The sequence below is a fragment of the Microcaecilia unicolor genome, chromosome 10 (genome assembly GCF_901765095.1).
Source record: "Microcaecilia unicolor chromosome 10, aMicUni1.1, whole genome shotgun sequence".
Taxonomy (NCBI): domain Eukaryota; kingdom Metazoa; phylum Chordata; class Amphibia; order Gymnophiona; family Siphonopidae; genus Microcaecilia; species Microcaecilia unicolor.
Window position 1 is genome coordinate 72,070,270 of NC_044040.1, and position 18,456 is coordinate 72,088,725.

The following is an 18,456-nucleotide window of genomic DNA, read 5'->3' on the forward strand; positions in this document are numbered from 1 at the left end:
GTAAAAATTATCCCCTTTGTGCCTACCATTCTCATAAGGGCTAGAGATATATCTACTGGATCCTTATAGAAAGAGATTTCCTTTTTTTTTAACATTTGGATGATCTTAAATTTGAGATTAAATGACTTTGGCAATTCTGATTATTTTCTTCTGACATAGTTTAGCTATTATGCCATGGCTCTCTTGTAGTTTCTCTCTGGCATCTGCATGTATTTTCACTAATTTGGAACACTTCCTCTGACTATGAATGTTGACATTTTCAGTAATGTATCAATCTATACCAGTGGTTCTCAACCCCAGCCCCTGGACACATAAAGCCAATCTGTTTTTCAAAATATCCACAATAAATACAGAAAAATTAGTTCTCACTTGATAATTTCCTTTCCTTTAATCCCAAGGATGTCCAGACTAATGGGTTAGTCCATCGATCAGCAGGCAGAGACAGAGAGCACCACGAATTGTGCTATATCTGGTTCCATTTGGGGAGCTCGTCTCGGTTTTCCGCTAAGAGGATCTCCAGCTGGGTAAGTAGACATTGTTTTGCTTTCTGCATGTTTGCATATATACTTCTAGGCTTGTTAAGGGGATTGAAAGTTGAAGTAATTTAATGCTGTGTTTGGGGATGCTCAGAAAAGACTGATAGATCTTCCACTTACTGGAAGGGGTACCAAGTTAAACAGTCCCACATTTTTAAACACTACATATCTGTCTTTGTAATCACTTAATTTTTTTGTCACTTTGAACTATTTCTGCTATCTGGCCATCTCTGTCTTGGTGAAAGTCAGCTCTGCCTGACAGGAACCGACAGGTTGGCATACTTAATCTTTTAACACCTGCCTATAATCTATATTCATTCTGTACTGTCTCTCCAGTCCTCTCCTTTATAAAGAGGGCCTTTCCAAATCCAAGAAGCTACACAGAGCTAGTTCCATATATGTATATCTATAAAGAAACTAGGCCAGCCCCCGGTACCATAAAAAGTATTTTTCAGCAGCCTCAACCATGGATGCTTTTGATCTTAAAGAACTAAAGGTTATGATACAGACTTATTGTAACAAAAGGGAGGCCCATTTGAAGGGGAATTCCCAGAGGATTCCCTGGTATAACATTCAAAAACAAATGGACACCATTCCCAAGAGTTCAAAAGAAAAACTAATAAACAGAAATGCCTTTTTATACAAGGCCTGTGTAGGGGACTAATTACTTTGAAACAGCAAAATGCAGACCTGACCACTCAGTGCACTCAGTTAACCAGGGACTATGAGGACGCACAAGTGTGCATCTCGATGCAATGGGCACAGGTTTGCAAGCAACAAATTCCTTCTTACATGTAAATGACAATTGGACGAGGCTAAAACAGAATTAAAACATTTAAAAAGTAAATGTGCCTCAAAGGACCAGATTAACTCTGTGCACTGGCAGACCCCAAGTATTTCTCCTCAGCACCTCCCGCCTATGAAACACCCTACAAAGCCAGGTTTTCAATTCACAGAACCACAAAAGCACACAGAAGTGTGTGTAGTGATTTGAGAAGTGGGGGCAAATCTAAGACTGAAAACACTGACTTAAGCACTCACACATGCATAGAAGAGAGAAACCTTGGAATGGGGCTGTCTGAGAATGGGGGAAGCAGAGCCAGGTGCTCTGGTGGCTAAAAGATGGAGGTGTGCAGAGAAAGAAAAGAAGAAACAAAGGCAGCCCAGCAGAGTCCTGTGCACTCTGCTGCAGGGAGAAAGAAAGAGAGAGGCGTAGTGCCCAGGACATAAGAAGTGCCCGGGACAGAAAGAGGGAGGAGAGCATGTGCTCTGTTTTTATACCTCAAGAATTGAAAAGATCAAAACTTATTTTTCTTCCTAGCCAACTCCAGTGTACTTTTCTTTGAAGTCAGGAGAGATGAGCAATTTCACCAGTTGTCCTTTTTGAAGGTTACAAGCCATGGGAGCCTCTATGTCTGGCCTCCTTTGTTCTCAAAGAGAGCTCTGCTGATCAAGAGCAATTAACCCAGGGCTATTAGGCCATTTGGTCCATGTCATCCTCAGTGGTTCCTGAGGGAGGGGAGGGGGGAAGTTCTCAGAGGGTCAGAAGCTGGTTTCATAGTAATATAAGTATGTCCAGCATACTTTGACTTCCAGCAATCCTGATACCATGCAGTTAGCTTTAGACCAGTATGAATAGCCAAGCAGTGGAAGCGCAACTGATGCAAATAGAAATCAGAAGAAATAAACTCCTGTCTCCTTACCAACTAAAAAAAAAATCTATACATGATGAGGAAGTCCAACTTTGTGTGTGAGAAAGACTTTGCTTTTGCACCCAAATCCAAATGATACTGTTTCGAAAAGGTATGAAAGAAGCTGAAGTGAGGAGTGACAAATTTCTTCCAACGAAATAGCTTGAGATTCTGCAAAGGATGTAACAAGAGAGCACGTAGAACGGGCCTTAACATTCAATGAGCAGCTTTCCCTGCAAGCAGATACGCCACGAAAATAGTGCCCTTAAGCCAGCAGGTCAAGAAGCCTACAGGCCTTTTCCTAGGGCCTGAGAAGAGAACAAAGAGATGGTCCAAATGTCAGAAATCATTGGTAGCCTTCAGACAGTGCATAAGAAACAGAATATATAGGGAGGCGTAGTCTGCATCGTATTTTTCCCTCCGAAATGACAGGAGAAAACTAACCCTTCCAGCCGAAGAACAGCTACCAGGAAAACAGTTTTCAATATCAAGTCTTCAAGAGTAGCCTGAGACAGAGTTCAAAGGGGGCATCTCTGCAAAGCTTTGAGCACCAAATTAAGATCTCATAGAGGGTGGAAATGAGTCACCCCTCGTAGAAAACATACCATCAGGATAAGCACAATCAAAGTGAGTTGCACGTGCCCACCTGTAAGAGCCAAGGCCACTATCTGAGCTTTCAAAGAGTTCAAGGCTAAACTCTGCTTTAAACCATCCTGAAGAAAGGACAATGTCCGGCAATGAGGCCTGAAGTGGGGAAATGCACTGCTGCTTTGCCCAACTCTCAAAGGTTCTCAAACCCTGGTATAGGCTGTAGATGTGGACCTCTTCTGAGCCTACAGCAAGGTGGCTATGATGTCCTCTTCATATCCTTTCTTCCAGAATCAAGCCCTTTCAAGATCCAGGCCATAATACCAAAATGGAAGGGATCCTCCATGAGAACTGGAACCTGAAGTAATAGGTCCAGTGGACTGGGAAGGAGTAAAAGGGGAGGGGGGCAATGGCTATCTGTAGATGCACCAGATCTACCACGGACGCCTGGGCCAGTACAGTGCCACTAGAATCACCTGGCCTGGATGTACAACTATGTGTCTACAGTTCTACCTATCATCAGCCATGACAGAAACACAGAGCAGCTCCGCTGCCAGCCAAGACTGAACTAGAGCATTCCCACTCCCCGAGATTCAGCCTCCATTTGGCGAGTGAAAAAGGCGTGTCTGCATGTTGTCCCTGGTCACCATCAGATCCAGTGCACGAAGGCCCCCGTGGGAGGTGATAACATCTAACATCTGGCTGGAGAGCTGCCACTCCCCCGGATCAAGAAACACTCTGCTGATCGGCCTCCATATTCAGAGCACCCGCAATGTGAGAGACTGAGAGGAGAGGAATGCTCCCCTTCACCCAATGGAAGAGCAAACGAGCCTCCTTGGCAAGAGGAACACTCTTCATTCCCTGTCTGTTGACACAGGAAACTGATCACAATGCCCAAGCATACTCTCACTGGCATCCAAGCATCCTCTCCTGAATGAGAGGAGCAAATGCTAAAAGAGAATTCTTGATCGCTCTGAGCTCTAGTCTGTTGATGGGCCAAGAGGCCTCCTTGGAATCCACAGCCCCTGCGCCATGTGGTGAAGATAATGTGCTCCCCAACCCAACAGGCTGGCATCTGACGTTATGACACACCAAGTGCTCATGTCTAGAGGAAGGCCCGCCTGGAGATTCTGAGGAAGCAGCCACCAGGCCATGCTCACCCTGGCCTGGTGAGACCATCAAATCCGCATCTCGTAGTCCTCCAAAACTGGGGATCAGAGGCTCAGCAGAGATGCCTGAAAGAGGTACATGTGTCACCACCATCGAACCCAGGACCTGAACATAATCCCAAGCCCTGGAAATTGGGAGAGACAAAAGATAGTGGATCTGGTCCCAGAGCTTCACTTGGCGAATGAGAGAAAGAAACACCCGAGAAGGCAGTGGCTATGACGGTCAAGATGGCGTCAGGAACGGAAGTGAGGTACCTTAGCTCCTGAGACTCGAAGATGCTCTGGCGCGAGGACTGATCTTCCTGATTTTACTATGGGGAAAAGAAAGGGGAAACGACGGTTCCTTCTTCCGCGGTTCCGCCGTCAACCCCCGCCACTCGCCAGATGACCTTGGAGAGCTTTCGAGTGGTGCCTCTTAGAGAACAAATGCCCACTTCGATTGGCTCGGTCTCTCATGGTACCGAGCACAGCATAGAAGGAGTGACGCTAAGCCCTCCTTCCTTCACTGCACCTCCGCGACCCGGAGGCGATTCTCTGCTCGTGGGGTCACGACAACCTGAGGTTCTGGATTTACCCAGACCAGTGGTACTCGTAGAGGGAGGACCTATGAGCACTTCAACCCCGGAAAGGAAACAACATTACAGGACTCAGTGCAGGCCGCTGTTCCTCTTTCTCGGGAGATTGCAGCCGCTCTATCGGAGTTCTAAAGAGACCAGCAGTGGTAACTATGAATCACTTTGGGATGCCATTCAGGCAATGAACAATACTTTACTCTTGATGAATAACTCAGTTAAAAGTGATATACGGACCTGAACAGGCTAATCAAACATTGTTAGCTCAACTCAGGAGCAGCAAGTTAAAATTATGAAATAGAAGGAGAGGTTGAAAAACTACAGAATATTTCCTCAATCTTGATTAAAGAAGAGAAATTCAAGATAGAAAAATGGAATACCTTGATAACAATGCGCGCAGGAACAATTTGACTTTTGAATTTTCCCGAAATCACCATTGATAAATTCTACAGATATGCTTAAGAAATATTGTACTGAGGTATTGGGGATTCCAGTGGAGGGTTTCCCCCCATAACGAGAACCCAATACATAACTGGTAGATCTGCTCATTAAATGAACAACCTCAAACAGCTCCTGCACTACATTAATTTAACAGAATTCTTGGAGAACTCTCTCGACTGATATCTGAAAGAACTACATTGTTGGTAACTTTTGCCCTAGAGTTTGACCGAAACATATTCTTCGATTATTTTTCGACTATTAACGATTTTTTCATGGGACAAAAGATTCAAGTGTTCCCAGATTTAGCAAGGGCCACACAGAAGAGAGAAAAGAATTTCTTTTGTATAAATCTAGGTGTTAAAATTAGAGGCACATTGGTGCTGAGATTTCCTTGTAAATGTTGTATTTCAATTGATCTGGTGAACTATGTTTTTTTACTCCCAGAAGTTATTGGAGTTTATTGAATCAAGGGAAAAGGCTGTTCCTACCGTGGAGGCACTCCCTTAGTTTAAATATTCTGAATATCGCTGTGTACATTTGTTCCTCCCATCTGTTAGTAAATTGTTAATTTACTATAATTTTCCATTTGAACTATTTCTTAGTATCTTGACCAAATTGTGGACAAATTATATAACAATTTTTTTTTCCTTATTTTCGAATGATATAAAGTAATATGTCATACATTTTATATATTTCTGATATTTCAATGCATTTATGTTTGATATAAATGTCAAAACTTATAAATAAAGAATTAAAAGAATTAAAAAAAAAAAAGAGAAAGAAACACCCTTGCTTGGAGAGTATCGAACCAGACCCCCAGATATTCCAGAGTCATGTTGGAGCAGGGGGGCCCTTGTCGAAGTTCATCACCCAACCCTGAGAGGTCAGGACTGATACCACTCTGGAGACTGCTGCAATGCTCTCCTGTTTGGAAGGGGCCTGAATCAGCCAGTTGTCCATGTAAGGATGAATCTGAATCCCTGCCTTCCGTGGGAAGGCAGCTACCACCACCATGATCCTGGAAAAGGTTTGGGGTACGGTGAGAGCCCGAATGGCATGGCCTGGAATTGAAAGTGCCCCCTAGAACTGTGAAACGGAGAAAGTTCCTGGAGGCAACCAGCTAGGGATGTGCAAATAAGCCTCCTTGAGGACCAAGGATGTCAAATACTCTCCCAGCAGACCAAGGCTATGACAGATCTCAGCGTCTCCATCCGAAAGTGCTGTATCCCGAGTGATCTGTTGACTCCTTTGAGGTCCAACACAGAACCCAGTGTCCCACTTTTCTTTGGGACCACAAAGTAAATGGAATAACTTTCCAGTTCCCCACTCCTGAGGGATAGACTGCACCGCCAAGAGCAACTGCAGAGTGGACAGAACTGCCTGTTGCTTGGACAAAGCTTCCAAGAAGATATCTATGATATGGCGGAACAATTCCAGCCTGTAACTATCTCTTATATAATCAGAGCCCACTGATCCATCAGATTTTTGGCCCACTCCTCATAAAGAGGGAAAGACGCCCTACCACAATGTCAGGTGAGGATGATGCTGCATCCAATCATTAGGCCGGAGCTGGTGAGGGAGAGAAGTGAGAGCTGCAGGAGGAAGCTTTCTTAGAACCCTGACCTGGAGAAAAACAACGGGTCCCAGCAAGGCTAATGTGTAATCGCAATTATGTTTTAAATCTCTCTTCCCTGCCACATCCAGCAATTCTCCTCTCTCCCCTGCCTAGCGATTTATCCTCTCCCCCCTACCCTCCCCCATGTCTAGCGATTCTGCTGTGTGCCCTCCCCTCCTATCCCATCCATGTCCAGCGATTTCTCGTCTCCCCTCCATGTCCAGCGATTATCCCCTGCCCTCCCCTCCATGTCCAGCGATGTCTCTCCTGTCCCTGCCTTCGCCTCCATGTCCAGCGATTCTCCCCTGGCCTCGCATCTATGTCTAGCGATTCTCTTCTGCCCCTCCCCTCCCCGTCCAGTGACTTGCCCCAGCCCCCACCTGCCCCCCTTTTAAGCACCCAAGTTCCAGTTCAACCCCAGCCCTCACCTGCCTGCCCTCTTCTCCCACAACAGTCCTCCTTTCCTTCTTGCCGCCCTGCCTTAAAAATGTTTTTTTTTTACCTGAAGTCGCAGCGGCAGCAGGCTCGGCTCCAGCCTTCCCTTTTCTTCCCCTCACTGTTCCTCCCTACTCTGACGTAATTTCCTCTTTCCACGAGGGCGAGACACTGAGAGCGAATGAAAGGGAAGACTGGAGGCGAGCTGATTACGTAGTAGCTCATTTGCATACGGTACAGCTATCCAGCGACGCAGATTGAGAAATTATTATAGAGGATTTTTTGAAAATGAGCAGGAGACAATGGAAAGAGGAAGGCAGCGGGAGAGAGGGTAGGGATCTAGATCACAAGGTTTACACCCTGACTGTAGAAGCCACTCAACCACAAAACTTCCTAAATCTTACTGAAAGGATAGCAGCTCACCACCAAATCAGTCACAGAGCTGCACAGGAACTGCTATCAGCCTGCTGGAGATAGAGAATACCGGCTAAAGCTAACTACATGGAACCAGATATAGCACAATTAGTGGAGCTCTCTATCTACGCCTACTGGTCGATGGACATAACCCATTAGTCTGAACAGATCCTTTGGTGATGTAATGGAAGTATGGCATAAATCTGCTTGCACTGCTTCCACTGACTGCAAATCTATCTCATGCATATTCACATTGTGGGTATCCTGAAAACCTGACTGGTTTGGGTGTGTCCCAAGGACTGGGTTGAGAACCCCTGCTCTAAGCTCTATCTTTGATTAGGGTCACAGAAAGTCACTTTATGTCCAATACTCACTTTGCCCATTTCAGTATACAGCTCAGACAGAAAACGTGACAGCAGTTTTCAAGGAATCCAACTTCCTGCTCCAAAAGGCAATCAAAACAGATCAGACATCTGTCAGCTTCACTGTACAACACAGAGCTGGTACGAGCACAACGTTCTTGGGTTTTTTCACCTGTTGGCATAAAGATGTATATATTACAATTTTATTGACTAATTGCTTCACTGCAAACATACTATAGACCAAGTCAAAAACTTGACATACAGTCCATATACAAATGACAGTCTTACAGTGTTTAGCAAAAAAAAGCTTCTAGTATTACTCTTCATTTTGTAAGCGAATCAAGCTACAAAAAATGACTTGAGCAATCACCTTAAATGGTCAAATTTTGGGTGGCCAAATCAGTCATTTTCATCTGAATCCAGCTGGTGGTATTTTCAAGTAAAATTTCAGCAAAAAATTAGGATGATCAGACCCTGCATGCCAAAGATTTAAAAGCTGACAATACCCCCCACCCTTTTTAACATAAAAATGTACCCCAAACTCCAATCCTCCCTCATCCAAAAACCAAAGATCTTACACTCACAAAGTTTAAAACAAGCCAGAGACCTGAATCCTAATCCACTCCACACCCCTCCAAAAAAAAAAAAAAAGGTTTCCAAGTTGAGTTGGCTAGTAGACCACTCGATCTAACCTACCATGCAGTACTGCTCTGATAATAGGTAAACAGGTAAAATGGAAGACTGAGTTCTTTTGCTAGCTTGGTTTAGGGAGACTTTGGAAGCACTTGAGGGGGAAAGGGGAGGAATATTTTTGAGATAAAGAAGAAGGTGGCTTGGGCCTGCATGTTTTTTTGTTTAAACTTCTGAAAGCAGAGAGATGCAGAAAAAAATAATTTTAGAGGCTGTTTTATTTTTAGGCTGGCTATCAAGCTGGAGGTTCAGGATGAGTTGGGGTGCACCAGATAGCCATATTTAGTACCTAGATTTATTTAGCCAAGCTAAAGCTATTTGCCCAGTTAAAAGAAACAGAGCTAGCCACCTGTTCTCCTTCAAGAATGCCCACAATCTGAGCAAACGAACAGCGGCACAGTGAAAACGTAGGTGAGGAAACAGTCACTCACTCCAGTATACTTTAACTACCTACATCTCTTTGAAAATTTATCAGAATATGTTTTCCAGGATATAATGCAATAACAGAATTTTCCAAATCTAATCCTGTAGCACTCCCAACTCACAATGAATACTCATAAGACTTTCCAGAATTTTGATTTAAAAAAAAAAAAACTTTGTTTTTGCTAAACGAGTATTTCTGATCAGTGATCACTGGGAAAAAACAACCTCCTGAAGAACCACACATAGCTATCAAAAATACATACTGGAATGGTAGATATCTCACCATTCATGAACAACTTGCTGAACTTAAAGTTGACAAAAGTCATGGGGCTGAAAAGGTACATCCCAGGATACTAATAATGAAACATGGAGAGGACTTAATAGGTCTGCTGAAGGATATTTTTCTTTAATAAATTGTTGGAGATGGGAGAAGTTCCACAGGACTAGAAAAGAGCAGCTGTGCTCACTCTTAACAGAAGTGGTAACAGAAGAGAGTGGGAAACTAGGAAAGGATAGTAAACTATCTACAGTATAATCCAGTGGGTTACAAATCCAAGGCAATTTTTTTTTTTAACTAGAGGCAGGGAATGCCTAAGAAACCTGATTGGCTTCTTCAATTTGATGACCAGAGGAGGAGATTGAGGGCATGCACTGGATATGGTTTATCTGGATTTCAGCAAAACCTTTGATATTGTTTCCCCCAGATAGCTCACAAGCCGAGTGCCCTACAGGCAGGTCCCAAGATAGTGAACTGAAATAGAAACCAGTTGACTGACAGAAGAAAGAGTAGTGGTAAATGGAATTCACTCAGAAGAGAGAACAGTGAGTGGTCCTAGGGCTGAAACCATTCAGTATTTTTGTAAAGTAATACTGCTGAAGAATCAGAAGGAAAGTTTGCATTTTTGTGGAAAATATGAAGAACTGTAAGCTTAGACACCTTGGAAAGAGTACATAATTTAGGAATTAATCTACAAAACCTGGAAGACTGGTTAAATTTTTGGCAGTTAAGCTTCCTGTGAAGAAATGAAGAGTGATCCATCAGGGGTACAGAAATCCAAAGGAACTATGTATTATGGTGGAGGTTTGGAGAAGGCTGATGCGCACGTACAAGAAAAAGACCTTGAAGTGATAATATTTGATGATCTCAAGGTAGCGAAACAAAGCGATATGGGGTTACCCAAAGCCAGTGGATGCTGGGCTGTACAGAGAGGAATATCCAGCAGACAAAAAAAAAAAAAAAAAAAGAGAGAGAGAGAGGCATTAATACCAGTGTACAAGTTCTTGGTGAGGCCTCACCTGGAGTACTGTGTTCAGTTTTGGAGGCCATATCTCAGGAAGGATATAAAGTAGCTGGAGATGGTCCAGAAGAGTATGACCAAAATGGTGCCGGATCTGAGCCAGAAGACATACGAGAAGATACTTGAAGATTTAAATATGCATACCCTAGAGGAGAGGAGGGACAGGGAGATACGATACAGATATTTAAATACTTGAAAGGCATTAAGGCACAAGAAGCAAACATTTTCCAAAGGAAAGGAAGTTGCAGGACAAAAGAATATAATCTAAAAGCTATAGGAAGGTAGATTCAGGAGCAATATCAATTAACATTTTTTTTTTTGACAGAAAAGATGTTAATGTGTAGAATGCTCTCCTGAAGAAGGTGGAGGAGACAAAACGGTAATGGAATTCTGTATACACAGAAGATTCTTAAAATCCAAACGACTAGAAACAGTAAATCAAAACAGCACTGAAATCTCTTTTACTTAAGGCAACAAGGGTTGGGGGAAAAACACTAAGCTGCATGGAGATGCTGTTACAACCCTAACTAACCACTTTACGAGGCAGACTGGACAGGCCATTTTGGTTACCACAAAAATCAAACCTCTTAGGGATACTTGAGGAATACATTCCAATATCACTTTGGTAACTTATTCTATGCATAAAAGGGTAATTTCAGAACCAGGACACCTACAGTGCTGTGAAAAAGATTTTGCCCTCTCCTGATCTCCCTTATTATTGCATATATGTCACACTGAATGGTTTCTGATTTTAAACAAACCTCACTCTATACTGATTCTCACAAGGAGAGTGATGTAGTCACCACAAAGTTTCTACAAGCATGCTATGCCACAAAGGAAATTTGAGAAGAGATGAGTTAATGGTGTTCTTATCCTTTCTCTATTCTATGTCAATTATTTGATTTTATTATTACTTTGTACACCATTTTGACCTGTTTTCCGGAAACGACGGTCTATCAAGCTTTTAAATAAAAAAAGTTGTTGAAATATATGTCTGGAAAGGGTTACAAAGCCACTATCTCCAAATGGAGAAGACTTACAACAGTGGTCAATCTTCCCAGGAAAGGAAAATCTGCCAAAATTATTCCAAGAACAAAGCAACAACTCATCTGGGAAGTTATTAAATATCCCAGAACATCGACAACATGTAGGCCTCTCTAACACCAGCTAAAGTCAGTGTTCATGACTCCACAATGTGAAAAGAGTCTAGGCAAAAATCGGATTTATGAGACAGTAGTATGCTGGAAACTGCTGCCATCCAAGTAATATTAATGCTCGTCTCACATTTGCAAAAACACACCTGGATGATGTCCAAACCTTTTGGGATAATGTTCTATGGACAGGTGAGTCAAAAGTCAAACTCTTTGGACAATACAGGATCCACTATGTCTGGCATAACGCAAACAACATTCCACAGTAAGAACATCATACCAACAATCAAATATGTGGTGTGGAGATGCTTTGCTGCCTGAATACCTAGAAAACTTGATTTATTGAAGGAACCACGAATTCTGCACTGTACCAGAAAATGCTTAAGGAGAATGTTCAGTTATCTGTCCGTGAGCTGGAGACGAACCATAATTGGGTTATACATCAATACAACGATCCAAAACACAAAAAAGTCTACATCTGAATTACTGAGGAGAAACAAAATTAATGCTTTCGACTGCTGTTCTCGAAGTGCTGACTTGAGCCAAATACAGATTCTGTGGCAGGACCTGAAACAAGCATTCATGCACCAAACCTATGAATGTGTCTGAATTAAAGCAGTTCTGCAAAGACGAGTGGGTTAAGATTCCCGAACAGTGATCTGAAGGACTATCAAATTATATGAAGTGTTAAATTGCAATTATTGCTGTTAAAGATGGTGCAACCAGCTATTAAGTTTAGAGGACAGTTACTTTTTCACATAGGCGATAAATGTTTTGGATAACTTTCTTCCTTAAATAAATGATGCAACAATATAAAATCTGTGTTTACTCAGGTTCCCTTTGCCTAATATTAGATTTTGTTTAAAGGTCAGACACAATTCAGTGCGACATATATGCAATAACAGGGAAAATCAAGAAGGGGGCAAAAAACTTTTTGACAGCACTATGTCAAATGCCAAAAAGGTGCCTGTTTTATAAAGGCAAAACGCACCTATATGCCTTTATAAAACAGGCTCACAGAGCTAGAGCCCTAAGAGTGCACAAATGTGTATATGTGTACTCTGCATTGTGAAGGTAAAGGGAAAGCCCCTGCATAAAGAAAGCAACAGAACTTTACAACCCACAGAGCAGGAGTTTAAAAAAAAGGGACACTTGGAGAAACCACATTTCCCATCCTCCCTATAGGCACGAAGGAACTACAGGATTATAGGTGATCCTATGGTAGAAACCCTATAAGAGAAAGGGACTTCCACACAGCAGCACTGGGATATGCAGACGCAGCAATCAGAGGAATCATCACTGGAGATGCAGGTAGTATCAACTCTCCTGGAAAAGGAACCCAGTTTGGAGACAATGTTGTTACCAGACACTGGGGGCAGCAGATGAATGAGCAAAGGAAAAATCCATGGATAGTGAACACTGCAGTGTTCAAAGGAAGCTGATTCTTGATAAATGGTAGTTACAAAGCTATTCTGCAACAAGTGTATTTCTGGCTGCCTTGCAAATTATAGGGACAGTATACTGTTTACTTCAGAAAAACTGGGAAAAAAAAAACCCAAGTTACTTACCTGTAGCAGATGTTCTGCAAAGACAACAGTATACTTATCTCGTTTGTCCTGTTTGTCTGTCCTAATTAGATTGTAAGCTCTGTCAACCAGGGACTGTCTCTTCATGTTCAAGTGTACAGCGCTGCGTACGTCTAGTAGTGCTTTAGAAATGATAAGTAGTATACAAGTACTCACGACATTGGTGATGTTACCAACAGAGCTCATACAAAAAACCTTCTCCAGCTTAACATTTACTAGAAGCTTTTGAGTTGTTCTACTGTACATGTGCACCACTTCCTTCCTGCCACTATCACACAGGATCAGCTCAGTCTAACTGTTCAACTCAAGTACAGCACAACTGCTTAGGGAGGTGGGTGGATGGGTATGTGAGGGCTTGTTTCCTGCTGTCCATGAAGAACATCTGCTACAGGTAACTTGGTTTTCTCCAAGAACAAATAGGATTGTGAGTCCTCACAGAAGACTCCGTAGCTATAAGACACCTTCAACACATTTAAAAAAGGGAAAAAACAATAAACAAGGCTCTGCAATAGGCAGATGCCAACATACCTTTGGTAGGAGATACCACCACAAAAACAATGGAAGCACAGAACATAGCTATGGGAAAACCTTAATAAATCACATAATACATTCCCCCTATATAGCATAGATTAAATATATTAACTTCATAAAGCCTTTAGAACTATATTTTAAAGAATTTTTATGTACTCATAAATTCTTTTAAGGACTATCACAGACCAACTGTGGCCCGTGTCGGGACCTAAAAACCACTAAAATAAGTTACAAACTATAAAATTATTTTATGAATAAGCACGTTATAACACAAAAAATGAAAAAAAAAAACATGTAAAATGATTAGTAGTCAGTGGACAATATAAGACCAGTCGATCTGTGATAGTCCTTAAGAGAATCTATGAGCACATAAAAATTCTTTAAAATAGTTCTAAAGGCTTTATGAACTTAATATATTTAACCTATGCTATATATGGGGAATGTATTATGTGATGTAACATATTTTTCTTGTCAACTAGCCTTTTGGTATATTTTTATATATATATATATATTATTTTTTTTAAAGGCAGCCTAGAACAGAAAGAAGCAAGCCTAAAATAGATGAAGTTGGATTCTAATCCCCAAAGATGTTCAGAAGGCCTGACTAGCCAAACCTACTTTTACTTCAGGAGTTCTTTTCCAAACGAAAGTGGGCTATGAATGTATACACACATGTTCATGGTGAACCCTTACACATTTTCTCCACAGATGCTGATCTCAAGTATGCTACCAATTCCACCACACCCTGACATTATGAGCTGTGACATGATCATCGATTACTGCAATGGCATATACGCAGGGTGCAGAGACCTATTTCTCAAAAAGCTACAAACTGTGCCCAAAACACAGCGGCTCGACTAATCTTCAGTGCATCAAAGTTTAAAAGTTCCAGACCACTTCGTGAGAACTTACACTGGCTTCCTGTACAGGACCGCATAACTTCTAAAATTTGCACCTTAGTCCATAAGATCCTCTATGGAGCAGCTCCAGCATATATGGATGCCCTTGTCAACTTGCCACCAAGGAATTCACTTAGATCTTCTCGTTCATATTTAAATCTCCATTACCCTGCGTGTTCTGGACTCAAATATAAAACCACATACGCTTCCACCTTTTCCTATATCGGCACTCATTTGTGAAATACATTGCCTAAATCTGTAAAAACGGTTCAAGATCATCTGACTTTCAGGAAGTCTCTCAAGACCTACTTATTTGGGCAAGCTTACCCTAAAGATCCCGTCCTGCCTCTGTGATTCCTGGACTCCAACTCACATAAAGATCTTGTGGACTTAACTACTTTCTCGTAACCCTGTACCTTCCCGCCACCCTTATCACTTTCAATTTATTGTACTTTCCCTGTTTGTTAACTAAATGTTGTAAGCCACATTGAGCCTGCCAGCGGTGGAAAATTGTGGGGTATAAATGATATAAATAAACAGTCAAGACTGACATAAGCAAAGCAATCTCACAGTGTGTGCTTGCTCACAGCAGCCCCTATCCTATTTTGGTTAAGAGAAACAAAAAGCTGAATGGACTTTCTAAGGGCTTTAATCCACTCCAAAAGAGAAAGCCAAGGTCTAACGTGTGCAGTGAACTTTCACCTTTGTGGGTGTGAGGTCTGGGAAAAACTAAAGGAAAGACAACAGACTGATTAAGATATAAATCTGACACTACCATAGGAAGGAAGAGTGCACAGAACCATCCTGTTGGTGAAGATTTTTAATGTAAGGCAGATCCATTACTAAAGCTCGGAGCTCACTCACTCTGCGTGCTGAAGTTACCTCCATCAAAAATAGGACCTTCTAGGTCAGACATCTCAGTTTACTGGTACTGAATGGTTGAAGAACCTTTCATCTAGATTAAGGTAAAATTAGGTTTCATACCTGATAATTTTCTTTCCATTAATCATAGCTGATCAATCCATAGACTGGTGGGTTGTGTCCATCTACCAGCAGGTGGAGATAGAGAGCAAACTTTTGCCTCCCTATATGTGGTCATGTGCTGCCGGAAACTCCTCAGTATGTCGATATCAAAGCTCCATCCGCAGGACTCAGCACTTAGAGAATTACACCCACGAAGGGACACTCTGCCCAGCTCACCACCGCCGAAACGGGGGAATTAGCCCAGCTCATCCCCACACAAGTGGGGGAGGGGAATCCGTCCAGCTCATCCCCGCGGAGCGGGGGAGGGACACCACACCCGCCGATGCGGGGGATCTGGCTTATCCTGCAACCGCAACCGCGGGAGGAGCTGACTGACCCTAACACCGCCGAAGCGGGAGGGGTACAAAGCTGCCCTACAACCGCCCGAAGCGGGGGGAGCGCCGGCAGAATTTTTGTCTCAATCCAGCCCCGTAAAACGGAGGGAGAGGAATGCAGCAGCTCACTGTAACACAAACTCGTCTCAACTCTTGAAGATCCAAGTGAAAAACTTGAACACGAAGTCCTCCTGAAGTAACTGAAGACTAAACTTGAACCTGAAATGCAACCAGAATAAAAACAGTACAGATATCTGGGAGGGGCTATGGATTGATCAGCTATGATTAATGGAAAGAAAATTATCAGGTATGAAACCTAATTTTACCTTCCATTTCATCATGCTGATCAATCCATAGACTGGTGGGATGTACCGAAGCAGTACTCACCCAGGGCGGGACATTGAAATCCCTGACCTCAACACTGAAGCTCCAAACCGGGCCTCCGCCCAGCAGTAGCGTAAGGCTTGGAGAATGTATGGGTCGATGCCCAAGTTGCCGCCTTGCTATCTCTTCCAAGGAGACGACCCGGCCTCTGCCAACGAGGCCGCCTGAGCTCTAGTGGTGAGCCTTCAGCTGGATAGGCGGCACCTTCCCCGCGGCCACAAAAGCCGCTGCAATGTCTTCCTTGACCCATCTTGCCACTGTAGGCTTAGCAGCCTGCAGACCCTTACGAGGACCTGCACACAGGACAACAGATGATCCGATTTCCGGAAATCATTGGTCACTTCCAAGTATCTGATCTCACATCCAGATATTTAAGAGCTGCTGATTCACATGGAAGCGAGAAGCAATCCTGGGCAGGAAGAAGGCACTGTGCGAATAGACACTCCTGCCTCAGTGACCTGCAGAAAGGGCTCTCGACATGAGAGTGCCTGGAGCTCGGAAACTCTTCTGGCTGAAGTGATAGCCACCAAAAAGACTGCTTTCCACGTAAGGTCTTTCAGAGATGCCCTCAACAAGGGTTCAAAAGGCGGCTTCTGCAATGCTCTTAGCACCAGGTTGAAATTGCACGCAGGCACCACTGAGTGCAGAGGAAAGCGCAGGTGCTTAACTCCCTTGAGAAAACGCACCACATCTGGCTGCAAAGCCAGGGAAGCACCCTTCAGGCGGCCCCTGAAACAGCCAGAGCCGCTACCTGGACTTTAAGGGAACTGAGCGACAGGCCTTTCTCCAGACCTTCTTGCAGGAACGCCAGCACTGAAGAAATTGGAGCAGTGAATGGAGAAAATGAGCCTGCTTCACCACGCTGCAAAGGTACGCCAAACCCTGGCGGAAGCAGTAAAAGTAGAGCGCTTCCTCGCTCTCAGCATAGTGGCGATGACCTTGTCTGAGAAGACCTTCTTCCTCAGACGCTGCCGCTCAAAAGCCAGGCCGTAAGACCAAAGGGGGAGGCCTCCATCACCACGGGACCCTTATGCAACAGGCCCTGCTCCACTGGCAGCCGCAGAGGATGGTCCACTGAGAGCCTGATCAAGTCCGCATACCAGGGACATCTGGGCCAGACTGGACCCACCAGGATTATCCGGCCTGGATGCTTTGCCACCTGGTCTAGCCCCTGCCCAACCTGGGCCAGGGCGGGAACACATAGAGAAGCTCTTGTGCCGGCCCCTGTTGAAGAAGAGCATCTACTCCCAGGGAGCGAGGGTCCCGTCCTCTGCTGAAAAAGCGCGGCACTTGGCAATTGGCCGATGACGCCATGAGGTCTAGGCTCGGCTGGCCCCAGCGCTTCGAGATGCCCAAGAACGCCTGAGCAAATAGCTGCCACTCTCCGGGCTCCAAGGTATGGCGACTGAGAAAGTCCGCCTTGACATTCATGACTCCGACAAAGAGCCGCTGACAGCTGTGCCAGGTTCACTTCCCCCACTGGCAGAGATTCATGGCCTCCTTGGCCAGAGGGGCGCTCTTGGTACCTCCCTGGCGGTTGACATAGGCCACAGCCGTGGCATTGTCCGACCGGACCCGTACTGGCTTCAACGCCAGTACCGGGATGAACTCCAACAGCACCAATCGAATGGCTCTGAGTTCCAGGAGGTTGATAGACCACTTTGCCTCTGCAGGAGACCAGAGCCCCTACGCTGTCCTTCCCAAGCAGTGGGCTCCCCAGCCCATCAAGAGGTGTCCGTCGTGACGACAATCCACTCCGGGGTCACCAGAGGCATTCCCGCAGACAACTTGTCTGTCTGCGTCCACCATCTCATCGCCTTGCGCACTGCTGGGTCCAAGGGAAGGCGCACAGCATATCCCCGACATCGGAGTCCAGCGCAGCAGCAGAGATTATTGTGGGTCTCATATGAGCCCTGACCCAGGCACTACATCCATCGTGGCGTCATAGAGCCCAACAGCTGCACATAGTCCCAAGCCCGAATAGGAGAGCTACTAGGAACTAGTCCACCTGAGCCTGAAGCTTGACAATCCATTGTCTGGCAGGAGCACTCTGCCCACTTGGTGTCTCGGGGCGCAGCTGGCTTTTCTCCCAGTTGATGTATCCACCTCAGGAGCTCAAAAGAGCAACCACCCGGTTCACAGCTTTGCCGCACTCTGCATAGAGGGGGGCTTGGATCAACCAGTCGTCAGATAATGATGGACTTACTCCTTCCTTCCTCAGGAAGGCCGCGAGGACCACCATTACTTTGGAGAAGGTCCGCGGAGCATAGCACCCGAACGGGAGGGCTCTGAACTGGAAGTGTCGGCCCATAC

The 18,456-nt window shown here is 44.3% G+C and overlaps 1 protein-coding gene across 1 annotated transcript in view; it reads right to left on the minus strand.

Moving 5' to 3' along the window:
- Positions 1 to 18,456, minus strand: part of SCAF11 (SR-related CTD associated factor 11) — a 580,274-nt gene that overhangs the window by 474,858 nt on the left and 86,960 nt on the right. The window contains exon 3 of the mRNA XM_030217091.1: positions 7,832 to 7,995. The gene's annotated coding sequence lies outside the window, so the exon portion shown is untranslated. The remainder of the gene's footprint in view (positions 1 to 7,831; positions 7,996 to 18,456) is intronic.